Source organism: Sapajus apella, unplaced genomic scaffold (assembly GCF_009761245.1).
Source record: "Sapajus apella isolate SASKATOON/1434 unplaced genomic scaffold, GSC_monkey_1.0 scaffold56, whole genome shotgun sequence".
NCBI lineage: Eukaryota > Metazoa > Chordata > Mammalia > Primates > Cebidae > Sapajus > Sapajus apella.
In genome coordinates, this window is record NW_022436996.1 from 7,246,857 (window position 1) to 7,258,856 (window position 12,000).

General features: G+C 43.3%; 1 protein-coding gene across 10 annotated transcripts in view; it reads left to right on the forward strand.

Moving 5' to 3' along the window:
• The window catches only part of PRKAG2 (protein kinase AMP-activated non-catalytic subunit gamma 2), a 324,559-nt gene that overhangs the window by 266,155 nt on the left and 46,404 nt on the right, over positions 1-12,000 (forward strand). The window lies entirely within an intron of this gene.

Genomic DNA, 12,000 nt, shown 5'->3' on the forward strand with positions numbered 1-12,000 from the left:
TTGTCTAATAGAATTAGAAAACAGCTTCAATATAAAATATACTTGCAAACACTTTAAAGCTTTATTTAGGTCAATACTGTTTCACTTAACAAAAATTGCAGTGGTATATGCCTGTAGTCCCAGCTATGTGGGAGGCTGAGGTGGGAGAATCACTTGAGCCTAGGAGTTTGAGGCTGGCCTGAGCAACATAGTGTGCAACCCCATCTTTTTTTAAAAAAAGAAAGAAAACGAAAAAAATCACATGGGGCATTTCTGTAGGTGCGTTATTTCTCTTACAAAAAAAAAAAATAATCTTTTTTTTTTTTTTTTGATGGAGTCTCACTCTGTCACCCAGGCTGGAGTACAGTGGCACGATCTCGGCTCACTGCAACCTCTGCCTCCCGGGTTCAAGTGATTCTTCTGCCTCAGCCTCCCAAGTATCTGGGACTACAGCCACGTACCACCACACCCAGCTAATTTTTGTATTTTTATTAGAAACGAGGTTTTACCATGTTGGCCAGGATGGTCTTGGTCTCTTGACCTTGTGATCCGCCCGCCTTGGCCTTCCAAAGTGCTAGGATTATAGGCGTGAGCCACCATACCCAGCTTCTTTAATCTTATAAAGGTATACAAATAAAGAGTTGGGGTTTTTTTTACTGGTTATTAAATCTAGATTCACCAGTATTCTTTTAAACCTGCATGCTTCATTTGCTGACATATTCTCTTTGAGGACAGAAACCTAATAGAGCCATCTCACATCCGTGCTTGCCCCTCTCGAATTTGATCTGTGCATCTCTCAGTGACATGCAAGGTAGCAGGCATTAACTCATGCCTGAAATCTACAAGGAACCTTCCAGAGGCCAGGGATTGTAGAGAAGAGCAAGGGACGTCTACTGCCCCCAGGAGCTCCCGTCTAAGGGAAGAACAGACCTGTAACTTCAATAGAAGGTGTATGTGACTCACAAAGCGCTAACAGGCATGTCAAAACTGGAGCAGTTAATTCCAACCTGAGGGGCTCCAAGGGAAGGTTTTATGGGAGGAAGTAGCCTTTGAACTGAACTTTGAAGGTTCCCAGGCTGCCACAACTTGGTGGCTTAGACAACAGGAGTTTATTTCCTTATAGTGCTGGAGGTCAGAAGTCTGGAGTAAGTCATCAGCAGGATGGTTCCCTCTGGAGGCTGAGGGAGAGTCCGCCCCGCTGCCCTCGGCTCCTGCTGTTGCCGCCAGTCTCTGGCATCCTTGGCTTGCCGCTGGGTTGACCCAGCCTCCACCTGTCTTAACGCGACCCTCCCCTCCGTGCCCCTCTGCATCCTCTCTCTCTCTCTCTCTCTCTCTGTCAGAAGGACACTTGTCATTGGATTTAGGGATCACCCTAATCCAGGATAACCTCATCTCCAGATCCTCTCCTTAGTTACATCTGCAGAGACCTTTATTGCAAATAAGGCCTCATTCCCATGTTTCCAGTGGACATGCCTTTTTGTGGGGGCCACTGTTCAGCCCACAGCAGAAAGGCAGGCAGGATGTCAGAACACCACAGAGAACAGGGAAAGCGCTGTTGTGGAAAAGAATAGTGTGTGCAGACGCACAGAACAGAAGCATGAGGAACGCATTCTCAAAATTGGACTTCCCAAAGTTCAGACCCTTCCTTTGAAAGGGATATATCGAAATGATCCTAGAGTATGACATTCCTAGGGGGTGTGATAGGAGATAAGGCTGGAAAGGTAGGTGAGAGTTCAATTTCTAGAACCTTGAATGATACTGGGTGTATCGTGTAGGTAGGGAGGACATGTCAAAAGTTCTCGAGCAGCCAGGCACAGTGACTCATGCTTATAACCACAATGCTTTGGAACGCTGAGGCTTGAGGCCAAAATTACAAGACCAGCCTGGCCAACATGATGAAACCCTGTCTCTGCTAAAAATCCAAAAATTCGCTGGGCGTGGTGGCACACACCTGTAGTCCCAGCTACTCAGGAGGCTGAGGCAGGAGAATCGCTTGAACCCGGGAGGTGGAGGTTGCAGTGAGCTGAGATCATGCCACTGCACTCCAGCCTGGTAACAGAGCCATACTCCATCTCAGAAAAAAAAAAGAAAAAGACAAAGCCAGATGTAATGGCATGCATCTGTAGTCCCGGCTACTAGGGTCGCTTGAGGCGGGGAGTTCAAGGCTGCAGTGAGCCATGATCACACCACTGCACTCCAGCCTGGATAGCAGAGTGAGACAGACAAAGGTACTGAGGAAGTGTATCATGTAATCAGATTTGTTTTTAATAGGATAAATACTTCCAAATATTTAATTTAGCATGTGTAATTGTTTGCATTTAAACTTAGATGTTGCATTTGTAAAAGTTTGTTGTTAACCTTTATGAATTAAACACTTTAATATAAACTTGCTACTTAATCATACTATTCTTTAGCAACTCCCTTGCATAATAACGTTGGATTGGGATCTACGTAAAGAGTAGTAAGATCTAACATCAGTCCGCAAACAGATTCCTCCTTTTGTAGAGCGGCACCTCAAGTGCCGGTGTGATGCTCTGTAATTATGCTTCTATCCTGTGTCACTGAGAATATCAAAAGCAAGAAGGGAGCATTGCGTTTATATCTTAACCCCAGTTAGCTTTTGAATATGGAGTTGGAACTTCTTGCCCTCTCAGGAATTTGAATAATATATTTTATTTTATTTTATTTTTATTAATTTTTTGAGATGGAATCTTTCCCTGTTGCCCAGACTGCAGTGCAGTCATAGGATCTTGGCTCACTGCAGCCTCCACCTCCCGGGATTCCAGCAATTCTCCTGCCTCAGCTTCCTGGGTAGCTGGATTACAGGCACATGCCACCATGCCCGGCTAATTTTTGTATTTTTAATAGAGATGGGGCTTCACCATGTTGGCCAGGCTGGTCTTGAATTGCTGACCTCAGGTGATCCACCCAGCTCGGCTTCCCTAAGTGCTGGGATTACAGGTATGAGCCACTGTGCCGGGCCAAGGAATTTTGATAATGTATTTTAAACAGCCAGTTGTTGAATAATTTGGGTAGGTTTTGTTGTTGTTGTATAACTCCAAATTACACTCATTTTCTCTCAATTTCAATTTATTTCTTCCTCCAAGTACAATGTGAGACTTCACCATAATGTAACTAACACAGATGGTGCCACCTATAATCATAGTTTATACTAAAAGTAGAAAAGTGACATTAAAAAGGAATATTTTATATTTTACTTTCTTTTCCTAGCTTCAAAAGCTTCTACTTTTGTTGTGATCGATGTTGTTTTATTACATCAGTAATAATCTGTCCTTATTCCCAATCAACAGAAATTTTATTATAATTTGTAGGTGGCTCGGGCCTATAATCCCAGCAGTTTGGGAAGCCAAGGCAGGTGGATCACTTGAGCCTGGGAGTCCGAGACCATCCTGGGCAACATGGTGAGACCTCATCTGTATGACAGAGTCCTGCCCTGTCCCCCAGGCTGGAGTGTAGTGCCACGATCCCAGCTCACTACAACCTCCACATCCTGGGTTGAAGCAGTTCTCCTGCCTCAGGCATGGGTGGGTTCCTGACTGGCTGGGGCACAGCCTCTGACCACTCCTAACCTAGGATTGGATTATAACTCAGAGTTTGAAATAAATATCCATGAGTCTACACTGATATAAATAAATGATCAGATAAATGAATCAACAACTCTCATGTACATAATTATTTTAAACAAGGAGGTAGAGCACATAACTCCTGGCCATTAAGTGAGGGCTCATAGTGACCTTCTTAAAACGATTACAGCACATAAAGAGAAGGGAAGAGTACCTCTGCTTGGAGAAACCTGACGAATATGACCTCACTCAGCTGATCAAGGTGATGAGTCATGTTGATTATAGATACCCTAGATAGCATGGCATGAGAAGGCCTGTGCCCTGCATATGATGATGAGGACGGGGTGCGTGCCTCCGTGTGATGGTGGGGACGGGGCGCATGCCTCCGTGTGATGATGAGGACGGGGCGCATGCCTCCGTGTGATGGTGGGGACGGGGTGCGTGCCTCCGTGTGATGATGAGAGTGAAACTGTATAACCCCAAGACTGAGAAATTAGTTTGTTCTCACACTGCTTTATAGAGACTACCTGAGACTGGGTAATTTATAAAGGAAAGAGGTTTAATTGACTCACAGTTCTTTATGGCTTGGGGAGGGGGCCTTCAGGAAACTTACAATCATGGTGGAAGGGGAAGTGGTATGTCTTACATGGTGGCAGGCAACAGAGAGAGCAAGGGCAGGGAAAACTGCCTTGTAAAACCCTCAAATCTGGTGAAGGCTCACTATCACAAGAACAGCATGGAGGAAAGTGCCCCCATGATCCAATCACCTTTCAGCAGGTCCCGCCTTTGACATGTGGGGATTATGGGAACTACAATTGAAGATAGAGATTTGGTGAGGACACAAAGCCAAGCCGTATCTGTAACATAAGATGATACACCTGGGGGAGCCTGGTATGGAGTATATAGGAACTCTTCTAGCTTTGCAACTTTTTTGTAAATCTGAAATATATGTTTATTCAAAATACAAGGTTCATTGAAATAATTAAAAATCAGCACATTAAAATGGTATACTAAAAATATAGTCTAATACAAAACTTACAGATTTTCAAAAATTCTGTAAGTTTGAACATTCCTGCCCCATATTATTTTCCCAATTTTTATTTCACATATTCATATAGTAATATTAACACCTATAATATGTCTATAACATGTGTGCCTCTTTTATGAAAAGTCTTGGTTTAATTAATGAGCAAAATATTATCTGAAGTTTCCTTTCTGGGAGATGGATTGTTACATTTTACTATACTTAGCTTCCCTCTTGATTTCTTCCTCTGGAGTTTTAGTGTGATAGATTTGGCAGGCAATTCGTAACTTAAATACTGGTTAGCTGTCTGCTTGACTGCCCTGATCTTTGGCTTTTGTATCACACAGATCCCACACTCAGCAGGCATGAGGAGACTGCACATGCGGCTGCGTGAACAGCATCGTCCTTAGTGGTGATGGTGGACACGGACCAGAGCTCTCTGCACTGCTCTGATGGAAGCTTGCTGTCTCAGGCCTTTCTTGAGCAGGACCCTCACTGTCTAGCCTGTCGGTGTTTTGAGAAACATGGGAACACACCAACTTAAACTTCACCCATCCATCGTTCCCTCCCTGACAGCCGGTGTCTTCATTCCTGAACACTGAGCCTGTCCTCGGCAGTGCTGGTGGCAGTGTGATGACAGTCAGTGTCTCCTCCACTGGTCTGCAGTGTCTGTGAGGAGAAGGGTTGTGGGTCGTGTCTTCCCTGTGGCATCCCGCCTCTTGCACAGCGGAAGCTGCAGGTGCCTCACCAGAACCCTCCTGTCTCACCCAAGTTTTCATATTTCAGCATCTCTGCCCAAGGACATGCTTTGGCACCTGTGCTTGTGGGTAGAAATGCCAGGGGTAGTGTCTCAGGAGTTACCTTGAACCCAAGCAGGGCAGGAATGGGCCTCCCACACGACAGTTCTGAGGTCTGTACAGCCTCAGAGCAGCCTCCCTCACAGCTTCACTCCAGGCTCACGAAGCATCTTTTCTTTTGAATTTTTCCTTCCCTAACTTTCCCTGGTCTCAGGATCAGCTTTGGGAGGAACGCACACCAAGACAATATGCAATAAATACTTATAGACTGAAAAAATTGATGGATTACTTGAGTAAGATACTGATCATCCAAAGAAATTATCCTCCAGGAAGGGAAACATATAAGAAATATACAGTCACTGTTAACACGATAAAAGGTGATAACTGATGAGACAGAAGTGAAGTGCCGCCGTCATTCTAGGGAAGAAGTCATTTTAGATTTCCTGACCCTTTCCGTGTCAGGGTTGGTGACCTACCTGTGTGATCTCAGGTGATCCAGTGCTTACCCTGGGCTAGTGCATAAGCTTTAAGGGTGGAGAACCAGCCATTGTGTCCCCTGTGAGTAGCCCTAGGACAGGGCCCAGGACACTGGGTACTCCCCAGGTGCGCTCAGATGAGTGCACAGGTGAGTCAGGGAAGTGAGTTTAATAAAGAGCTACTGGAGCCTGGGACAGAGCTTCAAATCCCACTTGGGTCACTTCCTCACCATCTGATTTGGGGCAAGTGACGCGGCTTCTCCTAGCCTCAGTTTCATCAAAGGTAAAATGAAAAAATGAAGGCATATTCCTCAAGGTTGTTATATCAGTTAAGTGAGTGATTTATTGCGGTACCTGGTCCATAATGAGCTCTCAGATGTTTCCTACTTCTGTGGGAAAAGATGTCAGTTGAGGTTGGGTTGAAATTGAACAAGAAAAAGTTGAGGAGGAGAGGTTGAAGGCTACAGGAAACTGATAGGGAGCCCATTTGCCCAGATATGAAATCAGGAGGTGGGAAATAAGGCTGCAGAGAAGCCAGACGTGGAGAGTCATGAATGAGACATGGAGGGGTCTGGACTTTATTCCACATCAGGAGGGAGACACTTGAGAGGGAAATGTCCAAGAGGCAATTGCAGTGACAAAATTCTGCATTATGAATTTTAATATCCCAAAGAGAGGTCAGAATGAAAACAGACTTGGGAGTGTTCCCATAGTTTGGCATGAAATTGGCAAACCAGCTGCATGGATGTCCACAGGAGGAAATATTCGGAATCGTGGGGCTCCTTTCCACAGCCAAGGAGCTTGGTTAATATCACTTAACACTTGTTTTGCCAATTAGCTTATACACTAAATTTTTTTCTTCTCAGATATCTCCCAAGTAGTTCAGGTCTTCCTAAAATGCACAAATTGGTGTGGGCTGAATGGAGCTATCAAGGATGTCTCTTGCATATGGTGTAATTTGAACTGACCCATGAAGATAGGGAAGGATTTTAACAGAACAAGGAAAGTGGTCATGGCAGGCCAAGGGCAGGAGGGGGATCAGCCTGGCTAAGAACACAGTGGAATCCAGAGGCTTCAAGTTCAAATTCAGGTTCCATGACTCACCAGTCATACCCTTGAGCTGAGGTCTAACAAAGGAGGAGTTAACTGGGCCACAAAGAAATGGAGAAAGTATTTCAGGCAGAGGAAGCAGTAGTGTGGGAAGTAAAAAAGTTCCTCTTCAAAGTTTCCCTTCTTGCCTTTTGCTAATAACTCTTTGTTAAGCCCTGTTCTGTGTAGCTGTTAGACCTGCTCACAGACACATAGTACATTCTGTGTCCTTGTACTTTAACCAAGATGTCTGTGCTGGGTGTGCTCACAGGCATGTCCCAGCTTGCAGCCTATGCCCCTTCCTTATTTGGACTTTCTTTTTGTTCTCCATTGCTTTACCTGTTTAAAAAAAGTTTTAAGTTGTTAGCCAATCGGGTTTTAGTTTAGATTGTGAGGTCTGGCTCCAACCAACAGAGATCAGACACGGCAGTAAGAACAACCCCAAATGCATAAGGAATAAACATGTCTGCTTTTCCTTTGTTCATCGTACTCTTATGGCAAGATGGCTAGCAAGGGTACCCTTCCTGCAGGAAGTAAAAATTGCCTTGCTGAGAGATCATTTGTCTCAGTGCTAATTTTTCTTTGTGGCACTGAGCATCTGTTTTCAGCAAGTAATGTAAGGCCCCGTGGAAGAGATGGCAGAACACTGATGGAGGTCTGGAAGAAAATAGGTGGTTGGAGAAAATATATAAAGCAGGAGTGTTTAATACAAAAGGCTGGGAGGTAGGCAAGGGCCAGGCCTCCCGGGTCTTGTAAGTCAGGGTTCCCCAATTCCTGGACCATGAACCAGTACTGGCCCCTGGTCTGTTACGAGCTGGGCTGCACAGCAGGAGGTGAGGAGCAGGTGAGGGAGCGTTATGGCCTGAGCTGTGCATCCTGTCAGATCAGGGGTGGTTTTAGTGTCTCACGGGAGCCCAAACCCTATTGTGAACTGTGCCTGTGAGGAATCTAGGTTGTGTGCTCCTGATGAGAATCTAATGCCTGATGATCTGAGGTGGAGCAGTTTCATCCTGAAGCCATCCCCTCCCACGTGCAGTTCATGGAAAAATTGCCTTCCACGAAACCAGCCCTAGGGACCGCTGTTGTAGGTAACTTCAAGGGTTTTGCCTTTATTCTAAAGCAGCTGGATTAGATTAGATTTGCATCTAGAAAAATCTTCCTGGATGCAGCGTGGACAGCTGTGGAAGACACGGGGGGCAGAAGGATTGGTGGGAAAGCTGGGATATCTAGGGGGGTGGCCATGGAGGCAGAGAAATGGGTGGATTTGAGAGATCTGGTGAGCAAAATCAACAAGGCATCACGATAAATTGGTAAGGGTGACAGGAGGACAGTGTCAAGGCTGACTCCCAGATTTCCGCATGATTGTTTGGACGGTGTTGCCTTTTCCTTATCAGTGTGCTATCAATGCCACAAGACATTCTCATTATTTGTGTTTAAATTGTCAATTAGGGCCTGGTGTGGTGGCTCACCGCTGTAATCCCAGCACTTTGGGAGGCCGTGGTGAGGAGGTGGATCACCTGAGATCAGGAGTTCAAGACCCGTCTGGCCAACATGGTGAAACCCTGTCTCTACTAAAACTACAAAAATTAGCCAGGCGTCATGGTGGGCACCTGTAATCCCAGCTACTTGGGAGGCTGAGGCAAGAGAATCACTTGAACCTTGGAGGCAGAGGTTGCAGTGAGCCGAGATTGAGCCACTGCACTCCAGCCTGGGCAACAAGAGCTAAACTGCATCTCCAGATAGAAAGATAGATAGATAGATAGACAGATAGATAGATAGATAGATAGGCAGGCAATTAGCTTTGAGAGAGATTTAAATACTTTTTGAAGGCATTTATATATTTGTCCGCGTCGTTACCACTTTTGCTGTTCTCTGTTCCCTGTGTAGGTCCGTATTTCCATATGGCATTTATGTAAATGGTGCCTTTAAAATTTTTTTTAATTTCTCTCTGCTAACAGTGAACTAGTAGAAATGAATATAGTAGCCTCTTTTTGTTTTTCCTATTTGCATTTGCTTTATTGTACTTCTTCCTTTTTTTATTTTTTTAAGTTTTATTTTTGGTTGACACATAATTGTACATCTTTATGGGATACAGTTCAGTGTTTCAATACATGTATATGTTGTGTGCTGATAAAATCAGGACAATTAGCATATCTGTCACCTAACACACGTAACATTTTTTGTGGCAGGAACATTCAAAATTCTCCCTTCTAGCTCTTTCGAAATATACAATATGTTATTGTTAACCATAGTCACCCCACTGCAATAGAAACCAGAACTCATTCCTCCTGTCTGACTGTAACTGACCAGCCTCTCCTCATGCCCCCACCCTGTTCCCTCCCCAGCCTCTGGTAACCACTATTCTACTTTCTACTCTTGTGAGAGCAACTTGTTTAGATTCCACAGGTGAATAAGATGGTATTTGTCTTTCCATGCCTGGCTTATTTCATGGAACACAATGTCCTCTAGATTCACCCTGTTGTCATAGATGTCAGGATTTCGTTCTTTTTTACAGTTGAATAGTACTCCATTGTGTATAGGTACATGTTTCTATATCCATTCATCTTTGATGACACTTAGGTGGATTCCATGTCTTGGCCATTGTGAATATTGTGAATAGTGCCACACTCAACATGGCAGTGCAGATGTGTCATTAACACTCGGATTTCATTTCCTTTGGGTATATATCCAGAAGTGGGATTGCTGAATTGTAGGGTAATTCTATTTTTACTTTTCTGAGGAACCTCTGTGCTGTTTTCTATAATGGCTATACTAATTTATATTTCATTCCCACCAATAGTTCAAAAAAGGGGAGGGAGGCTCCCTTTTCCTCCACGTCCTCAGCAACACTCTTCTTTTGTTTTTGTTTTTGATAATAGCCATTCTGACTGGAGTGAGGTGATACCTCATTGTGGTTTTGATTTGCATTTATCTAATAACTAGTGATGGTAAACATTATTTTATATACCTGTTGGCCATTTTTATGTCTTCTTTGAGAAATGTATATTCAGTTATTTTACCCATTTTTTAATCAGATTATTTGGGTTTTCTTTCCTCCTATTGAGTTGTTTGAGTTCCTTATCTATTTTAGATATTAACCCTTTATCAGATTTATAGATTACAAGTATTTTCTCTCATTCTATAGGTTGTGTCTTCATTCTGTTGATTATTTTCTTTGCAGGACAGAAGCTTGTTAGTTTGATAGAATCCCATTTGTCCATTTTTGCTTTTGTTCCATGTGCTTTTGAGGTTTTATCCATGAAATATTTGCTCAGACCAAAGTCATGAAACATTTCTTATTTTCTTTTAGTAGTTTCAGTTTGGGTCTTAGATTTTAAGTCTTCAATCTATTTTCAGTTGATTTTTTTATCTGGTGAGAGACAGGAGTCCAGCTTCATTTTTCTGCATGTGGAGATCTAGTTTTCCCAGCACCATTTATGGAGGAGACTGTCCTTTGCCCAGTGTGTGTTCTTGGCACGTTTGTCAAAAAATCATTTGGCTGTAAATGTGTGAATTTGTCTCTGGGCTTTCTATTCCATTCTCTTTGTATGTGTGTCTGTTTTTATGCCAGCATCATGCTGTTTTGGTTATTATAGCTTTGTAGTATATTTTGAAGTCGGGTAGTATGCTATCTTCAGCTTTGTTATTTTTGCTCAAAAGCTATTTGGGGCCTTTTGTGGTTCTATTCAAATGTTAGGATTTTTTTCTTGTCCTGTGAAGAACTGGTATTTTGATAGGCATTTCATTGAATCTGTAGGTCACAGTGGGTAGTATGGTCATTTTAACAATATTCTTCCAATCCATGAACACAAGATATCTTCCCATTTATTCATATCTTCTTCAATTATTTCTTTCTTTCTTTTTTTTTTTTTTTTGTTTAAGGCAGTCTCGCTTTGTAGCCCAAGCTGGAGTGCAATCATGTGATCTCAGCTCACTACAACCTCCACCTCCCAGGTTCAATCAATTTTCGTGCCTCAGGCCCCTGAGAAGCTGGGATTACAGGCCTGCACCACCACGTTCAGCTAATTTTTGTGGTTTTGGTAGAGGTAGAGTTTCTCCATGTTGGCCAGGCTGGTCTCAAACTCCTGACCTCAGATGGTCTGCCCACCTAGGCCCCTCAAAGTGCTAGGATTACAGGTGCAAGCCACCATGCCCAGCCTGCTTCAGTTCTTTCTTCAGTGTTTATCGTTTTCGTTGTAGAGATCTTTCACCTCCTGGGTTAAATTAACTCCCAAATATTTTGTTCTTTGTAGCTATTGTAAATGAGATTGGTTTTTCTAATTTCTATTTTAAATAGTTGTCTGTTAGTATATAGAAATGCAGCTGATTTTTTATGTTGAGTTTGTATCTTGTAACTTTACTGAATTTGTTAGTTTTGACATTTTTTTGATGGAGTCATTAGGGTTTTCTATACATAAGATTATGTCACTGCAAACAGGGACACTTCAACTTCTTTGTTTCCATATTTGGATGCATTTTCTTTCTCTTGCCTCACTGCTCTGAGAAGGACTTCCAGTACTGTGTTGAACAGAATGGCAAGAGCAGGCATTCCTGTCTTGTTCCAGGTCTTTTTTTCCCTTTCTTTTTATTTTGTTTTATTATTTTTGTAGAAGCTGGGTCTTGCTATGCCACCTGGGCTGTTCTCAAACTCCCGGGCTCAAGTGAGCCTTCCCGCACAGCCTCCCAAAGCTCTGGGATTCCAGGTGTGAGCCGCCGCACCCAGCCTTGTTCCAGATCTTGAAGGGAAAGCTTCCAGCTTTTCCCCGTCCGGTTAGCTTTGTCTTTGTTTTATTAACCCTGTATTGAATTCTGTAACCCTGCTGAACTCATTCTTTCTAGGTCTAGGAACTTTTTCTAGATTTTTTGGTATTTCCTATGCAGAAAATCATAAGTATGCAAATGAAGACAGTTTTGCTTTTTTAACACCTATGCCTTTTATTTTTTTTTTCCTGCCTTATTGCACTGGCTGGGACCACCAGTGCAGTGCTCATAGAATTAGTGAGAGTGGGCATCCTTGCCTGGCCCTTGATCGTACTGGGAAAACAGTTCAG